Below are 23,739 nucleotides of genomic sequence, written 5' to 3'. Positions count from 1 at the left end.
TGTGGGCTTCTTCTGACTGATGCTAAAAGAACCCAAAGATCTTAGCTCGTAAACCTTATCACACAACTAGAGAGATGTGATAATCTTCTTTACCTAATTGCTGATCTTTTTTTTTTTTTTTATTTTGTTGAGTATAGTATTAAGCACAAGCTGTAGAAACCTAACCTCTGAACTCAGCAATACAGAGACATACCACTGATATTCTACTGTTTATTTCATATAGCAATAGAGAAAAACAGCATTTATACAGCTTTCCTGCTTTATAAATATTGTAATTTTTACAAAAAGTATTTCACTGTTAGTTTTAACTGTCCAGAAGAATGATACGACTTTATGATGCACATCTGAGCAACACTGTGAATGGTGGTATACTGACAAAAAAGTCAATTGCAGGTGTCACAATTTCTGATGTAATTGCTCCCAGTGTCCTATCCCTACAAGAGATGAAAACATAAGAATGCCCTTGCTGCTCTGACTTCATCCAGCAGCTCAGTGGTGTTACTGAGGCTTCTCACTGGGCACTCCAAACAAGTTAATTGTCTAAAACATTTTGTATTCATAATAATGAAACAAGAAAATTTAATTTTTCTTAAGATTAAGTATAGCAGAGAACCACTTTAGTCTGGTATATGATTGTAATGCTTTTTTTGTTATTATCAATGGGACTGAGGGCTCCTGGTAATATAACTGACATGGTCTAAGATGAAGTGCATGTTTCTTTGGTGAAATTTTGAAAAAGTTATAGTGCACATGTACCACTATCTGCACACAGCATGAAAATGCTTTGCCAGCTATTTCAGTGTAGTTTTTGAATTTGAGGAGGTACTTGTGCAAGGTGGATTTGAGACCTGTCCTCTTGCTGACCAAACTGCAAGTCTTCCACAGCTCTTTGGGTCAAAAGAATCTTTTATACTTGAAGTAGAAAGGAAATAATTTGCCCCAAAGCCATTGGATTAACTGCTTCTTACCCCTCCCCACTAGCATTTATTGATTTGTTGCTATTTGGTTACTTTTGCAATTCTGATTAGGTAGACCTATTATCTCCCTCTCCATGAGTTCTTCATGCTGAATTGTTTCTTTGTTCTGATTAAAAACCATCCATGGTACAATTTCTGCATTTTTTACTTTTTTGAACTCTAGCAGACGAGGTAAAACTCTGTTTACTTCCAAGAGAGCGTGTAGAGGTGACGTGCGTGTGGTGTTTTTTTTGTTTGGTTGTTGTTGTTGTTGGTTGTTGTTGGGAAGGTGGAGTTGGCAGAGCAGACAAAGGATTTTGTGATTTGAGGAGGATAATCTGATTAGCTTTTATGAATAATTGTTATACCTTACAGGAGAAAAGAAAGGTCCATATTTTAGTGCTTACCTTTTCATCTGTTATATAAAGATGTAAAGCACTTTGTAACAGCAACTTAATCATTGTGTGTTATCCAGTGCATTGCATAGCAATGTCTTAGTCCATAGATAAAGCTTTCATTGGTTACTGCATTATAAATAATATGGGTGATGTTAAAATAACCTTCTATTGGACAAGACTAGCTTGTGAGGTAGGATGGGTTCTGCATGCCATTTCAGCTTTTTCCCTGCTTCTCATTAACTGAGATACTAGGCTGTCCTCATCTACTTAAAAAACTCTGAGATAGTAAGAAACAAAAAGGAAATTCCTCAAGATTCAAAACATGTTTGCATTAAATCAAGTCCCTGTGATAGGCAGGGCCAGCCTCTGACTAAAATATTTCTTTATGCATCAGGCAAGAAGTCTTTTGAGAGTTCTGTGTTCTGGTCTGATGAAATGAACTGGTCTATGTGTCTTCCCTGCCACTCCTTTTTCTTTAAACAACAAAGCCTTTTTTACCCGAAGTACAATTAGATGCTCAAATAAGCTCTTAAACCATGAAAGAAGGACTTGTATTTGTCCCTGTATTCTGTTTAGACTTCAGTAATCTGCCATTTAGCATCATAGAGCATTTCTGATGCTAGTGGAAACTCTTAATTTTTCCACTCCCATTAGTTGAATATTCTTATTTATCTAGTGTTCATCTTTGGTTTACAGCATTCTTATTATCTTGTGACTCATCCTTTTCACTCCTTCTTCCCTATTCAGGATAGTAGCTAATGTTCATTAATCAGAAAAAAAAGAGCCTTCGATATAATATTCAGTTCTCTAAAGTAAGACCAAAGAGCAAAAATTAGGCTATTTGCTACAGTCAAAAATAAAAACGGGAGCAACAAAGGACAGCCTGTGTATCGTATCCATACAAAACCTCTCTGCAATGTAGCAATATAGAATCTGGATTTAACAGTATTTGAATTTTTGCCAAAAAGCAAAAAAGAAAAAAAAAATCTGTCTTATCTAGTAAATTTTAGTCCATGTTATCCTATTGTTATTTACTGGGTGCCCTTACAGTTCTGAAGTATTTTTAGTTGGGAAATATACTTGGTTTTAAACTCGAAAAAGCTGTTGGACAGAAAGACTGGAAAGAATATTACTTTATATACTTGTTTGCCTACAAAATATGTAAGACATCTGTAGAATATTTTAGATGTATTGAAATCACTGTGACATTTGAGCTTCACAGAAAGATGTCTGTACAAAGTCCTTATTAGTCACTTTCAGACAATTTTTTTGACATTTCATTAAGTGGTTAATGAACTTTTTCATATTTTTGTTGATGTAGACGTGAGGAAGAGGAGGGAAGGTTTTCTTCTGTGTATATTCATATTGGATCAGTCAATGAATGCAGTTCAACAAAAGAGAAAAAGGATGCATTTTGACTATGATGACTGATAAAGTAACAAGTGGGGGATGGAGCGGCTACATTTGTTTGATTCTGCAACCCTTCCCATCAGAAATGTATTCCAATGTGAATGTAGCTGAATTTTGCATTCTCTTAAGACCTATATTATCCTATTCAAGTGAGAAATGTTATCAAAATTTTCAGAACCTTATCCTAGTACATAACCTTCAGCAAAATCTTTTTCATGTCTACTGTGGCTCAACTAAATGTGATGGGATTTTATTATGCAGACCACTGTCTAGTTGGTGTAGTATTTGCTCCCATAAAAGTACAGTATGAATGCCAGTACTTAACTGTATTTGCAAGGGTACGTTTCTAAGTTGTGTGAATTCACACAGTTAGGTTATGAAATGTACATTAAAAAAAAAAAAAAAGAGAGAGAGAAAGCTTAACACCAAAATTGTGTAAATATCACCATTTGTGCACTATATATAAATGTCTGCAGCATTATGAATTTAATTTCACTTACTATCTGCTGAATGCCACAGCATTGCTGTTTGGATCAGATGCAAGAAATAGTCATGCACTGGTTTCAGGTACATATTGGAATTCCTGTGATGAGAACAGTGGGATGCCCAAGTGGTGCCATTTTAGAATCAGTTGGACTTCGAAGGTTTAGCATTTGTGTTGGGATCCAGTTGTGCTGCGGTCTGCTTTTACATGAGCACACTCAGCTGAACTCTTCAGTATGAGTTCTTACCTATAGCAGTGTGACTAAACCTTGGGAAAAAAAATGTAACAAGGGAGGAGGAAAAACTTCCTCAAGTATTTGATCCTGGCTTCAGTTTGGCTAGAAATATATATGAACCACATCTATGCACATAAAACTGATTCTGGACATAAGAACATAATCCAGGTGTCTTCAATGGGGGATGTTCATATGGAAATATTACTGTTGCCTCTAAGAACAACCCACTCTGGAGATAAATTCATTATATGGTACAAGTGTACTTAGCTGAAAGTTTTTTTTTTTTAAATCCATCTTTGTAGTGCTATTTTTGGTGGGTCTCTAGCTTAAAAATATATGCTTGTAACGTAATTTTAAGTTGAAATGGGAGGCAAAAAAAAAGACAGCAAAGCAGATGGATGATGGAAGTTGGAAAGGCTTGACTATGACATTTTATCACTCTCACTAGCAGACAAATTAAAGAGTTTAAAGCAATGAACTTGTCATTTTCATATCTGATCTTTCGCTACTAGGACTTTAAGCTCTTAGCTGCTTTGTTTTGCACTGAAGAATGGCTAATCCTCCATAAACATTTTTTCTTCTGTTCAATCAACAGATAATTGAAAACCAAACCATGTTAGATGAGAAGAACTTGGTATATTGGGCATATATCCTTAAAACATTTTAGGGATTCTTTCTTCTTGGACCTGTTCTTAGGAAGTCTCATTTAGCTAAACTCCAGAGCATTTGACAAACGCTACACATGCTCATCACACACACATTCTGTGAAGGTTGACTACTATCATGGGCACATACGTGGGAGTAGAGATGCAAAGACATATGCATCATATTTAGATCTCTACATGTGCAAATCTAATTATAATCACAGATGCAAAGTACATTTTAAACTATTTTTTTTCCACTTGCAATTGCATTCCCCTCAGATACATCTGTTAGAAGGAAACGTCTGTGGGCAGTGAAATATTTTAGAACAGAGAGCAAGAGAATAAGTCATTGAGCAAAGCTTCTGACTCCATAATTCTGCAGCAGTTTCCTCAATCTAGGTCTGCCACATGGTGCCTTTGCAGACTGTTTCTCAAGAGATGACTAAACAGAACAGAATATGGGCAATATATTTTGCATTTAAAATCTTAGATCAGTATCAGAGGGACAAAATTTTACTTTCTCAAAAATAAAAAGTATTCAGGTGTAATTTAGCACTGCAAAAGTTGGAAAGAAGGAAGTGGAGGAAGGTGGTAGATTATTTTAAAAATAACATTGATGAGCATAAAGTGCTTATTTTATTGATAGTAGCAACATCATGCTGTCATTTTCTTACTTTATCATCATGATCACCTTATCTTGTGTTTTGTTCATTTTTTTTTAGTTTATTTTTATTCCTTCCACACACACCCCCTCCCTGTGCCCTTCCCCCATCTTGATTTTCTCTGTGCAGCCTACTTTCTGTTTTCCTCATACTCATTTGTCTTGTTTATTGATGATCTTATTTATTTTTTTAATTTTCTTGCTTTTTTGCCCCTCCTGCCATTAGTATACCCGAATTGCCGCAATTTACAGTTTTCTGTTCCTACTTTGTACTTTTTCTGTACTTCTTGATACAATGCCTTGCTCTGGACTTCAGGATGACATTCACCTTTGTTATGACATTGTGCCATGTCACTTAAAAATTTTGTCTGCTTTTACTCCTATCTATGAGACTGCTACTTTGACTCCTTAATCTATAAAATAGTAATATTTTTTTAACCCAACTGATATTAAGTAAATATATTCTGAAATAAAATTTGTTTTCATGTTTGCATTTCTGATGTTCATTTGAATTCTCCTATATTACTCAAGTTTCTTATACAGGGTTTGTTTTGTAAATAGAGACATTTTTTAAATCAATCTCTCTTGGAATTTTCTGAAGCTCTTCAGCTTCATGTTCATGTGACTCTATCCCCTGTAGGACTAACCTCATCACTTTGTCACAGTTTAAATACAGCAATGACTTTTCAAAGTTGCTATGTTTGCATTTCTAGAACACCTGAAGTCACAAAAAATGTCTGTGTTCTTTCCCAAATGATTTTTTTTCCCCCCATTTTAAAAGGAGAGGACAGAGGGGAAATGACCTTGTAATATAACAAGTGACTAGTCCTGAACTAGCACTTTATACTTTGCCTGGTTTTGCTGTATGCTTTGCAGTGTTTTCTCTGAATCTCACAAAGAAAAAAGTAGCAGCTGTCTTCTGCTCTGCTTTGCTCACAGTGAATGGGCTCCCTTGATAGTCTTCAGTACATCAAGTTCTATCGAACCTGCTCAGGCCCACTGTTCTTCAGAAGAATACACACAAAATCTGTAGTGTCTCCGCACTGCTTAGGTGATAGCATCTGGGTATAGGAAAATCTATCAGCCAAGCTGAGTGTATTCCTCTCCCTGTATGAAAGTTCCAGAATCATGCAAGCTTAATAAATTCAGATTTATTTTGCAGAGCAGTATAATATAGAATTGGAATTTGATCAGATATTTTCTGTATGTAATAAAGTAGCATTTTGCTCAAAACTCATCCACTGAAGCTGTTAACATGATTAATCGAGTAATTGAACAGTTAAAGATGAAGGAAACACATTTGTTTTGTGCTGCCCATTATCATCACACCAGAAAAGATGTTGCTTTTCACCTTTCCCAATGAGAGGATTCTCTCATTTTGCCCTGTAGTCGGCACACTGAATTTGTTTTCATAAAGCAAGGGACAAAAGGTTGTAAGTCTCATTAAAGAGAGAAAAAAGCCTTCCATCAATATTTATTCATTTCTCTTTGTGCAGCGCTAGTAGTAACACTTTCAGATGTAGTATGAAAGGGAAGTGTGGCATCTCTTATTACCAGCTCTTTGCTGAAGGAGACAATAAGTGGATTTCAAAGAAGGTGTTCAGCATACCTTATTCAACAGGAGGAATTGCAGAAGAAATTCAAATGTCTCTTCTGAAACACATCACAGACATTGTGCCCTCCACAGAAGCTAAACTTCAATCTGAATAACCCAGCTGGAACAAAAAGTGTGGTGTTCCGTAAAATGCAAAAACATTACCCATTGCTTACCAAGTTTCCTTTGATATGTCATTGAATATCCAATGGCCAGCTGTTAATAAGACCTGGCTTGGCATGCTGGGCTTTTACCTGTGTCACTTGCAAATTACCGAAACTTTCAACCTAGTTGATTAATAAGGTTAGACCTATATCATAGCATGGATGGGGAATGCATGCCTTCCCTAAGGAAACTGTAATCCTTAGTCTGTAACCCTCTTTGGCTGTTATATTCCTTTAGATAAATTGAATATTAGTGCACACAGTGACAAAGACTTTGGACTTCCGTATTTTTTCTCTTTCGTTTTTGTTTTGTTTTTGTTTTTGTTTTTGCTTTTGTGGTTTTTTATTTAAGCCTTAGCTCATGCAATGTTGAGCCTTTTAATCTCATTATTCAGACTAGAACAAGATTTTGGCCTGTATCTCTAGTAGTGTCCAATAGTACAGTCCAGTAATCTTGCATAAAGGAAGATGACTACAAAATGAGAGAAAATTTTTCAACCACAACTTTACAGATGACTGTACCTGCAGAGGTGGACAAGCCTTGTCAGTTTTATCATGAGGTGAAATGTAACGCTGATCTGCTTGTTTTTGACCTGTTGGAATAAGGTAACTTTAGAATAAAGTAGCTATGTTTCTGAGGTTCCACTTGTAATCCTCCGTAGCTACTGTAGCATTTTGGCTAGCATCTGTTGCTGCTTTGAACTTACTGCCTTTTATTACTTAAACAAGATGTATCTGTTGGAAAATGTACCAGGCACCTTGGGCTTCCTTTTCACAGAATGGTGGAAGTGACCATACTACATACCATAAGCAACTTTCAGGCTGCAAGATTACTGTTGCCTAAGAATCTGAAACTGTGCCATTGCCTGACTGGGTAATAAGTCCCAGGTTGCAAAACACATGTTTATCCCAGTTGGAAGCTGGCAACACAATTGTGAAAAAGGCAGGGAATGTTATGAGCAAATGTATTAAATACATATCTGTGTATTAACATATAACAAGAATTCTTACCTTTTAAAAATAAAAATTTGTTAGGGACAGGGAAAGGTATGAACAGCTGAAATTATATTTCACATTTGTTACGCATAAATTGAAAAGCTCAGCATTATTCAATAGCCCTACTCAGTTAAATCTTCATGAACTTAAAATTCTTGATGGCTAATTAAATTAGGAAAATCACTGGCAACCCGAATTGAAGCTGATCTGTATTTAGGGACCTCTTGAATAAGGTCCCTCGTCAATATAGTATCTTACATATTGTTGCCTTAAATCCAACCCTGTGATACTTTCATATCAGTTTCATGCTTTCAGTTTTGTTTCCTTCTCATGAATCCTGTATCCTTGGATCTCAAAGAAGGAATGATTAAATGTTAGTTGCAGAAACAAAAGTAAATACTTTTGTTGCACTGTTCTTAATGTTTGACTGTCTGGGCTTCTTGGCTGTTGAGCAAAAATGTAATGATTTTGAAGCTAGGCAAACCCCTGGAAGACATAAATAAGCAAGTCAAGGAAACCTGACAAGGCAAAAATCATTAAATAGGAATTTGGCTACTGTATCTAAAAATGGAATGGCACGGGTTTTTTTAAGTAATTTTCTCCCAAGTTCTGAATATGCATACATTGACAAAAGGATACACTTTCACCAAAAAGATATTAAACACTTATTTTTGCCTTTGGACTGATTTGTAGAATAAAAATCTGGAGACCTGATAAACAAGTTAATTCTCACTTCTGTGTGCTGGACTTAATAAGAGTTCTTGAGGATTTTTTGCATGGATTTAGAATCCTAGAACAGCTTGGGTTGGAAGGGACCTTAAAGATCATCTAGTTCCATAAGAACTTTAATAAGAGAGAAATTAACATAGAGTTACATTCCAGATTATAAAATTACATAAATTAATGCTAAGCAGTTATAAGTTAAACTATAAGGGAATTTAGTTTAAATGCTAATGAGATCCATAGGCAGTCTTGATTGTTGTCATTGAGTGAGTGTTAGGAAAACAAAGACTCCAGAAGGATCACTTAATTCCTACACCCAAACTGCTCTTTTACATACCTGCTGCTATAGTATCATAGATGTATGCCTGTGTTTGAAAACCTGACAAATGGCTTTCTTCCAAACCTTCCTGCCAATATAAATTAATGCTTACCATAAAACATACTTGGATGTTACAAAAGCGTTGTCCTGTGAGAGATCTTTGAAGAACAACTGAGTAGTTCTGGCTCTTATACATCAAATGTAAGGGTATATATTAATTAATTATAAAGCACTCCATTATTGTTTCTTGCCAGATCTCGTATTTCATATGTCCACATTGATAGCATCATATTTGTTAAGGAGGGAATATCTGTCTCACAGGAGATTCTATCTAGAGGAAGATTAATCATTCTGCTAGTCAATTAAAATAATGACATTTAATGCTTTATAGTATATTTTATTTATACAGTTAAATGGGTATTATTGCTCCTATTTTATCCCCTACAGTTTTCAAGCCCCACAAAAGAAAATAGCATGGTTTCTGGGTGGTTGTATGGGTTGGTTGGCTTGTTTATTTTCTTTGACTAGGAAGAGATTAGGGTTCATCAGTTTATAAGTATGGGTTCTGCAGTACCTAACTGGATTTCACACAATTTTTTAAGAGCCTAGATCTTAAATTTGAACTACTTGATACCAAACAGAGAAACCAAACACAAAATTGGTGCAAAAACTTATTCTTCCCCAAGATTATCCATAAATGAAACTAAAATACTAAGCAGAGGACTGTCCACAAGTAGAAATTACGTGTCCGAACCTGATACCTAGTAATTGCTGCTCTGCTTTTTATGACATAGTTTCCTTGGAAAAATGTTTCGTGTAAAAGTAGAAAGCAAGGCCTTATGGTGTCAGCTGAGGGAATTAAAAAGCATTCCTTTCTTAAGAGGAGGTGCAGAAACTACTACTGAAACAGTGAAGCAGAGAAGATTCTGTAAGTTGGTTGGGTGGAAAATAGGGAAGCCTAACTTTACTCTGTAGTCAGCTACTCATGGCAATGAAAAGCCCTACATTTTACTTTAACCAAAATCCAGAAAATCATTACTTATTCTAAGTAGATGAGTCAGACTACATGTGACTGTGGACTTCCTGAACATGTGAGACTGTATTCTCTCCATAAAATCAGTAGTATGACATTGATTCAAAATTTTTGATTTCCATTTGGACTCTGATGTAGTCTCAAAATTTTTTGTCTTAGGATTTTCTAAAAAACACTTTAAACTAGAGATGATATGGGATGCTTTCTGAGAAATCAATGTGCTGGGGTGCCTCTCTGAACTGCATGCACACTCTTGCATGTAACATGGGGAATAAACATCATGAATTAAAATCTGCATGTCATTTCAGGGCCACAGTCTTGTTGTGACCATGCAGACATGGTGGGATAGCATGCATGGGGTACAGAGCCTTTAGGAAAGGAAGGCCAGGAAGATAAGAAAGGGGAGTTTCCCTTTATATAAGAAAACGGAACACAGGGAACTCTGCCTGGGGATGGATGAGGAGCTATGTGAGAGCTTATGGGTGAGGATCAAAGAGAAGCCAGGTAAGGGTGACATGGCAGTGAGTATCTGCAATAGAGCCACCTGATCAGAAAAGTGGATGAGGTCCTCAGACAGGTATTAGCAGCCTCATGTTCACGGGCCCTGGTGCTCAGAAAGATATTGACCAGACGGTGAATGTGTGAAGGTTTAAAGCAAGGCAACAATAAACCATGGCAGACACTCTCTGTTACCCCCCGCATCTCCCACCACCCCTTCCTTTAGATCTGAAAGATGATAGGAACATAAAGAGGAAGGGAGACTTAAAGTTGGGAGGTTTTAAAGGGCTTTTCTAGTGCTACTAATAAATAGAAAATATATACAAAATAAACGAAACCAATCTTGAGTGTTCGATGTGGAGTTGGCGTCACTCCAGCAGTGGCAGAGCTGGGTGTGCGGAGCTGGCGGCTCCAGCAGCTGCAGCTCAGGCCCCCAGAAGTCATGGGTGGGACTTCACAGCAAACTGGAAACTGGTTGCAGGGATGCAGGGCCTGAGGCCTTCCAGATCTCAAACAGACCAACGCTGGCCACGGTCAAAGAGAGACTGACCCTCGTGATCAGCCTCTCATGCAGGGGGTATGACGATTATGGGATGGAATACTCAGTTGATCCTCAATTGGTCAGTTCTAGTCACCTGTTCCATCCACGCCTCCTCAAACACGCCCCTCTCATGACATAACATGGGAAATCTTATAAGTATTTCTTGGCTACCATAGTAATAAATCTAAACATGATCTTCTTCAGCATTCCATTGGTCTTCTTATCAGCACCGAATACAGCATCCGAGGAAAAATACACAGGCTAAAACTCAGGAAAGTACAGCCACCTAGAAGAACTTAGCTGAAAGAAAAAAATCACTAAAAGAGAACTGGTCTTGTGTTTAACAAAAGCAGGACAGAATGGTTAGTTGTTTCTAGGAAAAGAATCACTAGATCCATATTGGAGTGTATTTTTAAGGCCCAGGCAATTGAGTTTCTGGATGCTCTGAGATATTACAGTGAATCTACAAAGGAGAATGCACATGTTAATGGTTGAACATGCGAAATACACTATCCTGGAGAAAATAATGGCTACAAGTAAAATTTTAATACAAAAGAGTACAGTTGAAATTAAAGTTTAATATAGTTGCAATTTTAAGTTCTTCAACTTCATTTGTTCAATGCAAAACTACTGTTTGAAAATGTAGCTTTGAGCCCTCTGCAAGTGTTAATTGAATTTGGAACAATTCTTATGTTAAACTTTCTCATACTGCAAGAATTCTTCACCTGGCTAAGTCTTAGTTATATTTGGTAAAGATCTTTTAAATGGACATAGCATTGATTTAATTTTTAGTAATGATAGACAGTTTTGAAAGAGCAGTAACTGTTTGTTTTATTTACCTGCTCGTCTTTGTGGAGTTCTCAGTATATGACACAGGTCTCTCTATAGGAGACAGGAAAAAAAATCCATGCTGCAGGTTTTTTTAGTTTTCATGGTGTTCTACTATACTGATAATGTACTTGGAATTGCTGTGTCTCAAGAACACTAGGAAACATAAGATATTCCAAGTGGGATTTTTTTTCAGCCAGCCTTCGTATTTCTTTGTTATTAACTTACAGTAGTAATAATATTGTGTAGTTAGATGGGCTGGTAACTGCTAACATAATGATGGACATGATAATAATAAAGAACTTTAAGCTTTTCTTATAAGTTAACACAAAATTATACAGTGAACCTCATCCTCTGGTGAATGAGGTGGTGGTGTCAGTGCTAGCAGGCCACAAGCTTTATGGTAAGCTAAGAACATGGGTCTCAAGCCTTGTCTTGGCCTGTCTGCAGGTTTTCTTTGTTTGTTTTTTAGTTTGTGTAGTTATGGCAGCACATATCTAATGACCAGGTGACTGTTATCTACTTTTAACTTTTGCTTAGCTATGTACAATTATGTGGTGTAACATCTCTCGTGGAATACAAATTGTGTTTCTAGAAAGTACAACTAGCAAGCAGTTATACAGTGTAGAATGAACTACCTTTGAAGCTAGAATAAAAATGCAGCATGTGAGAGTAAAGGTATGGGATGATAGAAAAAATGCCCGAGCTACAAGCAGTACTCTAAGAGTCACTATTCATCATTAAAAGAATGCTACCTGGGGATCTGAATTAAAATTTATTTCAGGGATAATAAAGGGAACAAAGAACATGTTATGAACACTTGTGAAATACACATATAGGAATTTCAGATGCAGCTCAGAAAAAGGAACAAGATGTCAAGCGTGTAAGAAAATGTGTAAACCTAAAGTGAATCCTCAGATGACAAGGAAAGGGTAGGGCTACAGCAAGCTCCTGGCAACTCTGATTTTTCCCTGGGACTACTATTATTTTGATGGTGGATATTTCTTCCTCACTCCTCGGGGTATTGTATTTGGATATTTTTACATTTGGTAACACACTCTACACCTTTCTCATCTGGGCAAGTTTGTATTCACGATAGAAATGTTATCAGTATCGGCAATTTTCAGAAAGTAGGACTTCATGTTCTTCCCAAGGGTCAGAGCCACCCAGTTACACAACAGAACTGATACTTAAAGGACTGGTCAGACATGTGAGACAAAACACTTAAAGGAAATTGGAGAGTTGAAATCTATCCATGTTCAGAAGGCCAATGTGTAATTTTTCTTCCATTTCGAGTTCAACTTGTGTCATTTCAAGCATTCTGTGTGGCATAATGCTTTATTCTCTGGAAAGAAGGGAAAGAAGTGTGAGAGAGTTTCTTATTACTATTATTTTTTTTTGTAGCATTCTTCTTTAAAGCTCAAATTGGTATCACAATATGTCAATCAAAGCACAACAAAACTCAAAAAAAATAATTATATCTGAAGATGAGTGGGAAGGGATTATATTTGGTCAATGATATTTCAGAATTGACAAGAAGTTAAAACCTGATTTTTTCTCCTCATGTCCACAAAATCTTGGGTCCCTGTCAGAAATATGTATTGGTACAAATCTTTGATTTGCACATCTGGTGTTTTTTTGGCATGGTTTCTCTCTGCTATGTGTATAGCTTGTCTGATGTATTAGTAGTAAAAACAAGTGTCATGATATAGAGTATTTAACATTGGATGCACTTGTCCATTTGGAAAATTTTATTATGCTTTGTCAGTGTCACTGTCTGAATCAAGGTTGCAACAGCTCCATGTTTTCTATATTCTGGGACTAAGTTTTAGAACCCAAACCAGGCAAGTATGTATTAAGAAAAGAAAGACTGGGGCCTTTTGGTTTTCAGCATGTTTTCTAAAAGCTTATATACGTAAAAAAAAAATATTACAGTGATACTAGTTAATCAATAGAGAATCATGTACGAAAAGAAAACCAGTAATGGGGCAAATCTGATATAAATGCACTATCAAACAAGATTTGTTAATACAAATTAAACACAGAAAGAGGATTCTTTTACCAGTGACATACTAGTCACTGCAGAAGTAGCAAAAAATAAGGTCTGCAATAATGTTATTTCCTATGTACAGAAAGTTTTCCCTTTTTTCCCTGTGTTTTATGGAGAGGTTTGAGTATGAATTGCTAATTCTTCAACAATTTCATGAAAAATCATTATCTACTTTTAACCTGGCAATAAGGGTATTGATATCTTTTTAAAGCAGATAACTTCCCATTCAATGCACCTTCCCAATGGTACTGTCCTGCTGTTCTCTGCACATCTGCTCCACCGCTTGCTCCCTTGTTCACATCTCTCAGTTTATGGTAACTCTATCCCAGCATATCTAGTTTAAAACCCTTCTCACTACAGTTTTAGTAACAATTTTCATGTACCACTTTGCCAAACGATCCCATCCTTATTTAGTAGCCCTTGTTCCAGAGGTCCTGTGGTCATAGAAGCGAAATCCCTGCCTACAACACCAGCCACCAGCTATTAATGCACTGGATGGTTATGCTTTCGCTCAAGCCTCCTCCCTCGCCAACAGGGTTGAGAAGTGCATCACCTGGGTCCATCTTTCACTGTTGCCACCAGTGTCCTGCTTTTGACTTCAGTGCAGATGGAGATGCTTTGTCTACTTGATTTAATTCTTGGGTGAGGAATGAAGATGGGAATGAATTTATATTTTCATAGTGTGTTTCTGTGGAACAAGCTTGATATTGGTACTCACAGACATGGTGGTGCTTTTTTTTTTTTTTTTTCCCTGCCTCAAAATTCATTCTCTTTTTGTGCACTGTATAGCAGGAGTTCATGTACATGCATATCTCAGAGTATTGTGAGTACTTGGGGTGAGCAGGAAAAGTAACATATAATCTTGGACTCTTTCATCACAGGAACTCTGGAGGATCCTTGTAACAGAAACTTACTTGTACTTAGCATAAAACATACAGTAAATTAAAATTTCTTTCAGGTGAAAGTGTGACCATTTGGGAAACTTGTCTCATTCTATCACTTAGCCAGTCGCTCTACTGAAAAGGAAGGAATTAGAGGTGGAGTTGGTGTGATTAGCACATTAGCTTAAAATCTTGAACAGTAAAATCCTCATTTTCTTGGTCTTGTCTTTTCTTGTCTAACTTGACAAGTCTATATGAGATTGTCTTTACAAATTTTAAATAGTAGTAATCTTCCTTAGTTCTGAATATTTGCTTCAGCTGCAGAATGTACAAATACACTCTGCCTTAATGTGCTTGAATAGACTTTTTCAGCTTAATGTTCTCTTCAGGGATTCAGATCCACAACTTTCAATCTTTCCTTCTTCCTGCTTCTGTCTCTGAAAACATCATCATCTCTTTAAGTATTTCCTCTTCCTCCTCGGGCAGTTTGTCATGAGGCATTTTTTTCTCCTGGTCTATGACTTGTCTTGAGGATGACTTTCTTTTTCTTTGCCTCTCTTTAAGTTGTTTTTTTTGTGTCTTTTTTTTTTTTTTCATTTTATTTTTTTGCTCAATTCCACGTGAGCTCCCTTGGTACAGCCTCGACACTTCTGTGATGCTGCTGTTTGAAAAAATAAAATGAAGTTTTTTCACTCTTTCTAACAATTGTCTTCTATTCTAGCAACTGGGAAACTGAGTTTTTATAATGAAAGGAACTTTCTAGAGGCTGAGACTCTGATATTCCAGATATCTTTTCCCTTCTGTAATTTAAAGCATAATAGTAGTCTCACTGACATGCTAGTTTTGGCCATATGTACAGTTCTTGCAGGATTAGGACCTTAGAATTTTTCCTGAAAGAGCTCATCAGGCTCTTAATAATTATTTTGCCATAATCAGAAAAAAACAGATACAGAAGACATTGCATACATTGAAGGTTTTTCCTAGGAAATTATTAGGTTCAGACTGGTTGTGCTAGTTTCAGTATCGTTTTACATGTCCTTTGGGTTTTAGGGACACATTCTTCTGGTCAGAAAAGAAGCTTTCTCTGCCAATCTGTGTGCTCATTTGTTTCAGTAAAAAGAGTAAAAAAACTACCTTCTTGACCTGACAGTTACTGGTATAAACGTCTAGACAAGGTAAATAGTGACACCTGCTTTAGTTTATTCTTCCTGATCACCATTTCCTATCACTCTCTACAGTATGTTCCACTTCCTAGTCTTACACTAGCATGAGAAAATATTGCTAACAGTTTATAATTTTTTTTTTTTTCTAGTTTTAGAATGACACTTCTTCAGGAATATTTCAGTGCCTCAGTGCTGTTCCTGTCAATCACTAAATGTGATAAAATGTTGTTATAATACTGAAATTAGTAGTTTGTGTTTCTGTTAAGTCTTATTTACTCTGGTTTGTCAGGCAGGTGGGGCTTCTCTGCCTGGAAATGAAGTCGACAAACGTTATCCAAAATGGTGTGTCAGTATTTTGGAATGATTTTAAGCGTCATATACCAAACTGACCGATTTCAGATAATTTGAGGAATGGAAAACTGTTGATGTACTTTACTAAAGAGATGACATTTTGTTTTTATTCTTAAGATACTTGCTTGTTGAATTTTCTATCTGGTGTTATAAAATACTGAGTTCATTTTCATCAGATCAAGTGATTTTAACTGTTAAAAATAACATTTTGGAAGGAGCTGGATGTCATATCACTGCTTTAATATTAAAAGTACTATTTTTCTTTCAGTGTTGGTAGTAAGAACGTTATGCTTCTGTTTTGGCTTATCAGTTTTTCATGATGTATGATGGGAACTACTGTTTGTCCTCTTGATTTTCTGCTTGGTCAAGGATACTCTATCTACTTAGTTTGCTAAACTCTTAGCTCTGTCTACTTTTTCTTGTATTTCAGCATCTGGTTTCTCACAGTAGTGTTTTTGCCCATGCAGAATACTTTAATCATAAAACACAAACTAAATAATGTCTTCAGAAGTAAAAATGCAGCATCTGGCTAAGCATCTTGGCCTAAGACATATACATGGAAACGTAAAAGCATGAGGGGAATAGCATCAGGAATCGGGTGTTAACGGCATGCTTAGCCAAATGAGAGGAGGAGGCTCTTCATGTAAAGGGTTGGAAGCAAAGAGTACAGAGGAAGCTGTGCTGCAGGATACTTTGAATGTTAAAGTTATAGATGTGCAAAATGTAAGAAACAAATGGGAAAATTCTGTGATGAGAAAACCTATAAATGCCATAAACACAGAGATGCCACCTTCAACTGAGGAAGTGTCTCTGTTGCAAGCTCAGGGAATACTTGAGGAAATTATTTTGTTTTGTTTACTTCCTCAGCTAATCTCTATGGTTTGCCACAGAGGCAGCATGCTAGGCTAGATGGATTTTTGATCTGATTCCTATAGCTATTCTTCTATATGTTTATTTATTTATTTATTTATTTATTTATTTTTACATAGGTAAAAATTATGCCCCTAACCCCCCTTTCCCAATTTTAGTAAACCTCAGTCTGAGATAAGCTAGTCTCCTCCAGAGACCTCTCCTGTTGCCTGTTTAAAGAAAGACTTTAGTTCTAGTGAATCTTGGTGTTAGTTCTGCAGTGGGAAGGCAATTGAAACCATTCCCATCTTTTCAACTAACAACAGGGAAAGCATAGAGGCTTCAGTTTCCTTATGCTAATGCACTCTGTGAATATCCACTGTAGTACTTCCCCAAATTGCTTACAATTTAATTTGAAGCAATGCATAACAATTGACTGTAACAAACAAATAGGAGGAACGATGAGAAATGAAAGAACAGAGGAACTGTAATAGAATCATTACATGGTTCCAAGCGACTTCCATCACTGGACTTGTGAACAGAATGAAGCATTAAAAACAAAGCAGTATGAAATGCAACATTCCAGCATATTTGAACGTGCTGTGGGAATACTGACTCTCTCATTCAGATGTTGACTTTATGAAGGATGGTTATTCTTGTGCTGAACATCATAAAGTATAATGTTTTAAAGTATCTGTCTGTTTTAGTCTTGTTATACTGCAAGGTCAATGTGCTGGTACTAGGGTCTAAAATATTAACAAAACACTGATTTGGCTCTGAATGGTCCTTTGTACTACAACAATGCTCAACTTTATTGTGTGGTGCTGCTATCTGTTCTGCCATCCTCAAAGAACAAAAAAATCCTAAACAAACAGAAACCACTTGAATAAACTAATTCTCTCATGCATTGCCAGACTGAATTACTCAGAGAACATTAAAAAAAACCCAAAACACTAGATTCACAGAGCAGAGTTGCCCTCCTACGTATCATTTTTCTGTGTGTTTATACGTACATAAAGATCCTCAGAATGGCAGTGGTGGGAACATGTGTTTGGGCTGTTCTGTTTTTCCAATATGGAAATGAAAACTTTCTTTCCTTATAGCCTCAATGTGAAAATAATTACTTCAAAATTTTTAAACTGCACTTACTTGTTGATTCTTGATCACCACTTCACTCAGGAATTACATCAGACCATCCTTTTAGGTTCTTTTTACTTGTTTGAATGCTGTGTAACTTGGGAGTATTTTTTCACTGTCTATTTGGCTTGAAGTTATGTAGAGGAACTTCAGGAAATGGAATCTCAAATTGTGTTCCTCCTCCTTCATTATTGGGGAAAAAAAAAAAAAAAAAGAAAAAAGTAACAAAAAAAGTAAGTGAAAGCAAGTCTTAATACCCAGTCTTAGGCAGACAAAATATTTTACATGCAGATCCGTACGTTTACAGTTATATATATAGATGAATACACAAGAAATCTAGAGTAGATTTCATAGAAGATCTTAAGAACAAGGGGAAACAACTGAGGGTTTATTGCTGCAGTTCAGCTTTGCTGAGCATTGCAAATATGGGATGTTGAAAGAAGAACTAATAAGGGGATAGCTGTTGGCATAAGAGGCTCACGTTTATCAGCAGTTTCAATTAGAACTAGGTACTGTGCTAACAAAAGCTATAGCAAATGTGAGGATCAAAGAAATGACTTGATTTACAATTACCTCTGTGCCACTGATGTGTTTATCAAACAATTCATATACAGTAACGAGTAAAAATACTAATGCAAAAGGAGCAGGCAGATCAAATCTACCTCCCAAGTGAAATGTACGAATATTAAATGAGATAGGAAAGAATTAATAAGAGGGAAGAATGAAAAACTTGTGGAAGATGAAACCAAATGCTGTAGTCTAGAGTTAGAGTTAAGATTCACAATGCAAGAGATGATGGAAAGAGTGTTATCGTCAAGTGACATTGGGTCTTCACTTCTAGAAGCTAATCATAAGTAAGTCTCTGTTCTTAAGCAGCAATCTAAGTGGAGAAAGAAAAATGATGGTACTAACAAGAGATATTGGAACAGCAGGAAGTGCAATTCCAACACTTAATTCTATGAAGATCAGAGAAAGTTCTTCAAGGGATAACTTATAGTGTTTGTGGCCATTTTGTTCAGAATATGAAAGATTGTTAAGCCATTCCTATTGAAAATGACATTAGAGTGTAAGGCAGCAGCAGAGAAATCTGAATGTCAGTGAAATAAAGAACAAGAAAAATTTTCCCGGTGAGGCATGAAGGTTGCCATCTCTAAGTCCTGCTTCTTCTTGCTTCTTGCTTTATCTTTGCAACAGAGCTTAGGAAAAAACAAAACAAAACCTAACAGAATAGAAGATAGTGGGTTATTTCAGGAGACATTATATGAACATTATACTATTGATATTTTCTAGGGAAAAAATACTTTTGTGGATCTTTCTGTGCCATCTGTGTGAGTCTTACTTGCAGAAGACAAGGAGATTTGTCAGCTAGGAGAGGCTGATCTGCAACTTCATGTTACAGTAGGCTTTTTGGCAACTCCTCTCTACTATAGAATGTGTGTTGTTATCTGTGTTTATTACCTTGTTTGGATGACACTTTCAACTGGCTTCCCTTCAGCATGCTTTTAGTGTCAAAGCACTTCCAAAAGAGACTTCCAGGTTGTGACAGGCTTGCCTGGCTTTCTTGGTTATGCATATGGTATGACGGTTTCCAACACAGATAAAAATGAATGGAGTAGCTACATGGTGTTTGGAGATGTTTACAGCAAGTTGGACTGGCTGTTTGAGGGGAAATTTAAATTTGGAGTGAAACAGCTAAATTTTCTAGGATGCATAATTATCAATGGCATTCAGCTGAACTTGAACAAGACCTAAGGCATCCCTTCTGGTTCAGAAAAAAATAAATAATTCAGCAATAACAAATTATGTGGAGCAAACTTTATCAAATTTAATAATCCAAAACTTGAGACTAAATGGTATCCGAATAGCTAAACTTCAGTATGTAGTACCAGTCTAGATACTCTAGAGTAACTGGCTTGGTCCCAAGCTTCTTGCCTCAAAAGGGAACAGGTGTGCTGTAGCTCCTGTCTCATCTGCAACAGCCCTATGTGGGTGTCCTGGATATAGAACATATCTAAAGTAGTATTAGTCACAAGCAGTAATAGAACTTAATAGTGAACATAGAACCAGTAATACAACAGAACTTAATGATAAAGCCCCAAATTCCTAACAAATCTATGCCTTTTTATGTGACATCTAAAAAGTAATTTGGCAATGTTTTTTACATAGCTTTTTGCATGCCTTTTATGTAAGCTGCTAGAAATCAGGTGGACAGATTCGTAGATCTGCTGCACCCATGTCAAGAAGTTTTAAATGGAGGGGCTTTTTATTCACAGTGCAGTGTTGATAGCTTCACTTTGGAGAACTGGGAAGAAAGCTGCTAATTTTATCATATGGACACAGCCTTAGTGAAGTTCAGGTTTCAAAGATTTCAGATGATTTTCAAGCTAGGATTCAAATACTTTGTCTTTGGTATGATTTCTTCTTTAAACAAACACATGTTCTAAATAGAGACCTCCTTTAAGCAGTCAGTAAAATGAAAAAAATCTGTATGGGGTATGCTAAATTTTGTTTACTTTGTCCTGGCAACATTTCAGCACTTTTTAAACAGGTTATTTATTTATTTTTGTACTTCTCAGAACTGAATGAAATAAAAAAAAATAGGATTCCTGTTGGCTACAGTGTTTGATACCATTTGCTATTTCCTTTGTAAGATTGTAAGACTTGCTGAAAGAATAAGGATTTCAAAGGAACACAATAAAAGTGAGATTTATAACAATATCCTACTCACTTAATTTTGAAATATTTTCTAGCAATATTTTTTTTCAAAATCCTTTTATTTTGCTGTTTGGTAATCTGAAAGTCACAAACTTCATTACATTTGCCACCCTGGAGGCAAAGCTTTCTATTAATTATAGACATGATTTTCTGCTTTTCATCGTGGTTCTGGTTGAATAAAACAGTGTCCTATACCGTAAGCACCAAGCTGTCAGAACAGAGAAGTTTATAAGTACAAGAACAGAGTTCCAGAGTCAGCTTCTGCTGGAGTGAACCTGGGAAAGGGACCAAGGACTGACCTCTGTCCTATCCCCATTAAATTCCTACTATTTATTCTTAACAAAGAAATTCAGTGTCAGTTCCTTTTCTCTTCGTTGAGATCTAAAAAACACAATGCTTTGAGATGTGCATGTGATATAGGCCTAGACAATTGTATAAGAGTTCTAAGTATATATTACGATATCATATAAGGAATAACCTCACAGCAATATTTGAACAAATACGCATCTGTCAACAGCAGGAGCATGTTTTAAGTGGCATACTCAGAGGCATACTATGTAACACCATCTTTATGTAAATTCTCTGAGTAAAGTCATTAAAATAATCCTGTAAAAAAAAAAAAAAAATCCATTGTTTTCTTTTTGTTGGCCTGGAACATTTATCTATTTTGTTCTGCTGTCTGATCTGTTTATTTTCCTGTGAAATATCCTTTACAGAGATGGAGTACTCTAACACTAACTTTTTTCTTCTTTTCTTGTAGCTCTTTGAACTCTGTAGTATTTTGATCTTTCAAAATTCTGCTGTTTACCAGATTGAATTTTTTCCCTGTTTAATTATTAGAATGTTATGCTAATTTGAGAATAACAGTCAATGTAATAATTTTTGACATGGTTAAAAGTTGAAAAGATATTTGGCCTCAAATTATCTGCAGGAACTCAGTCTTGATATCTCATTCTTGCAATACAGGTTATAATTGAATTGGCAAATAATGTAATGCCTTTTCTTTTTTTTTTTTTTTTAATTTTTATTTTTATTTTGAAGAGCCAGCTGCAAAGAGAAGTGGAGGGAGTACTTTGAAAAATAAGAGCAGGATCTCTTATGTCAGCTTTCTTGCATGGTACTATTTGTTGCTGCAGAAACGAGGTAAGAAGGCAGCTGTTTATGCAAATATAATGTCTCACAAATCCACATGAGAAGGTGTGCACAGCACTTATAAGACAGAAATGTTCCCTCATGCCCATACTGCGTCTGTTTCCTGAATAATCCCACACCAGTCTAAATTCCTGTCTGCCAGTTTGTGTGCATGAATATGAAACTTGCCAAAAAGCCAAAGCATAATGGAAAAAAAGCATAAACATTGCTCTTAGTTTGGAATGAATGCATGACTAATCCAAATTAGATATACAGCGCTACCCATTTCAAAGGGCAAGCTCTCTGGCTGGCTTTGCTTGTTTGCTTGCTCTAAAGGAAAAAACAGGAATACAATGAAAACTTGGTTGCATGCAATAGAAAGGGGAAGAGAAAAGAATAGAATTGGATTATTAAAATTGGGGGAAAATATACTACAAAAGTGCAGTAATGTACGTTGTTTTGATGTCCAGTGGAAACATTTAATTTTCTTAGAAAACAAAGTATTTCTTCTGATGGACAAATAAGTGTGGCATATAGCATCACGAATTTGGTGGGATTTGTTTTTTCAAGAACTGATCACATTGTCTAACCATTTCATTTTTGAGGGATACAATGTATCTGTTTTTTGTCTACTTAATTTCAAGTACCTTTAAATACAAATATTAAAAAGACCAAAATAAAACAAAACAAAAACAGCACCCAAAACAACAACAGCAAAAACAAGTAGAGTTTCTTCTAACTGGCTTTCATACAGACAGAAAGAAAATCAGAAATAGACATTTCTGTGACAGACAGGGCCAAAATTATTTGAGACCTAGTAATGACAGAGTATATGAAAATTTCTAAGTAGGTGTTGCCATGGTTGCACTGGTTGTTATGCCTATGAAGTTCCCTGGTTTATGTAAGTCTATGAAAGACTAATTTGTTGTATTTTGGTAGATCTTTTGGACCTTTATAATTTATTTTTTTAATACTACATCTCAAAATGTTGGCTTCCAGACATGAAAGACATAGAAGTGAAGAGGAACTGTAATTTCTCTGACTTTGGTTCAGTAAATCATAATTTCCATTTGCACATGGAAATCACAGGGCTGAATATAAGGTCTTGGTTGTTGAATATCTCTCAATAGCATTAAAGGTTACTTTATGTTGTTTAGCAGTGTCTGTTGTTCTGCATCTTAGAAAACAGCCAAGGAATCTGATGATATTTTAGCACTTCTTATCAATTTGACAGTAAAATGAATAGTATGGCAAATGAGACTGCAATCTAACAAAAAAAAAAAAAAAGCTTTTAATAAAAAGTTCATCGTTGCTTGGTATTATTGAATACACAGAGTTGGCTGTTAGAAACTTTTGCAAACTGTTGTAGCTGAATTTCTTATAGGTAGGAATCTAGGAAAGGATATGTCTAATCTTACATAGCACCGCCACTTTCTGGAAACGGTCTTTAATTCTTCCATAATTGTGACTTTGAAAAAAAAAAAAAAAGTAACAAAAATCCAGCTTGACAGACAAGTAGACATATAGAGAAAAAATAGCGTAGAGCTCTGAGTACAAGGTTTTCTTTGGACACTTAAATACATGTTATTTCATTGCTTAGGAAAGCAAACTAATCCCTCCTAGAAATTCTATTACATGGAACCATATTGCTAGCAATACAAGTGAATAGCAATTTTGTAGCTGTGGAAACCCATCATATATATTTCTGTCACCTAGAGTATGTTCCAACTGACTGATGACAGTAGTAGTCCTTTGCGTGGACTAGCCGCTATAATAAGGGTGAAAGATAAACCTGTGAAACCTATTGACAAAGTATTTGCAACAGAAGATAAAACTCAAGAATTTGAGTTTCATTCCACTTGCTCTGTGAATGTGCTCTAGTGACCTAAGCCCTGTATCTTTCTTCCATAGAAATTATGACTGTTTCTAAAAGTCATAGCCATGATTCTTCATTTCTCACCACAGCAGAATGAGGGGA

The sequence above is a fragment of the Patagioenas fasciata genome, chromosome 1 (genome assembly GCF_037038585.1).
Source record: "Patagioenas fasciata isolate bPatFas1 chromosome 1, bPatFas1.hap1, whole genome shotgun sequence".
NCBI lineage: Eukaryota > Metazoa > Chordata > Aves > Columbiformes > Columbidae > Patagioenas > Patagioenas fasciata.
The sequence above is the reverse complement of the archived record's forward strand: the minus strand, read 5'-3'. Positions refer to the sequence as shown.